Source organism: Saccopteryx bilineata, chromosome 5 (assembly GCF_036850765.1).
Source record: "Saccopteryx bilineata isolate mSacBil1 chromosome 5, mSacBil1_pri_phased_curated, whole genome shotgun sequence".
Lineage (NCBI taxonomy): Eukaryota > Metazoa > Chordata > Mammalia > Chiroptera > Emballonuridae > Saccopteryx > Saccopteryx bilineata.
The window spans coordinates 255,206,285-255,208,175 of record NC_089494.1 but is presented as its reverse complement, the minus strand read 5'-3'; positions in this window follow the sequence as shown (position 1 = coordinate 255,208,175).

Below are 1,891 nucleotides of genomic sequence, written 5' to 3'. Positions count from 1 at the left end.
CGCACAGTGTCCGCGTCAGTCCCAGGGGTATCACCAGAATCTCTGGTGGGCCTAGGGACTGCGTCTCAAACAGGCTTTCCAGGTGATGCTAGGAACATGCTTAAAATCACGGCACTGGTAGAACTAGCTAATGGTTAGCATTTGAGAAGTTTATGACCTAGAAGGGCTGGTTACAATGTAGTTGAACAGATTTTCAATCTCAGAACCTATGTAAAAAGCACCGTCTCGAGGGCTAATGAAGTCCCATAGACTTGCTAGAAATGAGCTCACTTCCAGGAAGGACGTATCATGAACCACACTACCAGCATTCCAGTTCAACAGTTCTCATTCTGATAACTTACATCTCTTATACTAAAAACATTTCTGATCATGCTACCTGCAGGGTAATTTCTCTTCCTAAAATATTTGCACGAGAGCCCTAGTTTGCTTGTTTGTGATGGTGTTTCCTGGGCTGGGGAGGTGTTCACACGCTCATATTACCCCTTTGAGTGGTGCAAACGTTCATGTATGTCCTCACTCAAAGGGTTAACAAATAACTCACTACTCAAAGGGTGAAACATGGACTTGCTTTCTATGTTTTTGGCATAACAATAACATTTATTGTGGGCAAACAATACTAATGAGAAAAGAATGTGACAGGAAGTCCTCTATATACTAATCATGGGCGCTATTCATTGTCGATTTCATTTATCTTCTGAAATTGGCACTTACCTGACTTATGAAACATACACGGTATGAAATCAGTCCCCTTTCCTTCTGCAACACCCAACAATACATCTTTTCTTATCCATCTAATAATTACCTTTTCTCTTTACTCATCAGACTAGAAATGCCCTAACATTGGATGTTTTAATACTTGTGCTTTATTTACGAGAGGCCATTTATCAAAGTGATGTTCTAAGATGGAGCTAAAGTTAACGACTGTTGTGCTTTTTAGAACCAAATCGCTATATTACATACATATACACGTGCTGTATAAAACTTAGAAGTATAAAAGGAGTCCGAAAGTTACAAAGTAAGAATGCTTATTATAAGCAAAAGGAAAAGGCAGATGTGGTGGTGATATAAAACAATGAAAAATAGATGATTTCACTCTGTTGGCTCTGTGTCTTTTCCTGTGCTTCAAGTTCTTTATGCAAGTCTTTTTTTGTTGTTCAAATCCTTGTTTTAAAAATAAATTATTTTGGGGGGAGGGGGTAAGGAGAAATAAGGACTTAAAATGTCATCAAACTAAATTCCATTTACCTCCTAGGCAGGCTATCCAAAGGAAAGGAGCTACGTCCTTGCGTACTCACATGGACCACCATGTCCAAGCTTTCTTTATCTGGCTGGGAGAAATAAATTAAGCACCAAACCTTTAGTATTCTTACTATTCAAGTTTCTGACACATCACACAAGCCATTGCGGAAGTGATACTTTTTGCACTATAAGAGTTAAAGGTAGGGAATATCCTGGTTAAAAAAAAAAAATCCCTTTTACACTTTAAAATACAATGGCTAACATACAATAAAATCAATAGATGTAAATCCATTTACCATTCATTTTTCGTTCAAAACTGGTAACTTCCAGAAACCCAGGCAGTATTTTTGTCTGTAAGAGGCATAGGCTCGCTGAAGAGTACACATGCAATTGTGCCGCTGTTCTTACAGCCCAGACTTGCAGAGTTGAAAAGTACAGAGAAAGAAAACCGATCAGCTCAAATTCTCCTATGAATGGAAACATGCTACTTGATGATAAGCTATGATCAATTTTTCTATACATATATAACTTTGAAAAAGATATACTTCTAAGAGATACCTTTGTCTTTCACCAATTTACTTCGAGGTAGTTGGTATCCACCTGTTAATACAACTGTTCATATGTCAGGTCATCATCACAAATCTTTACAGCG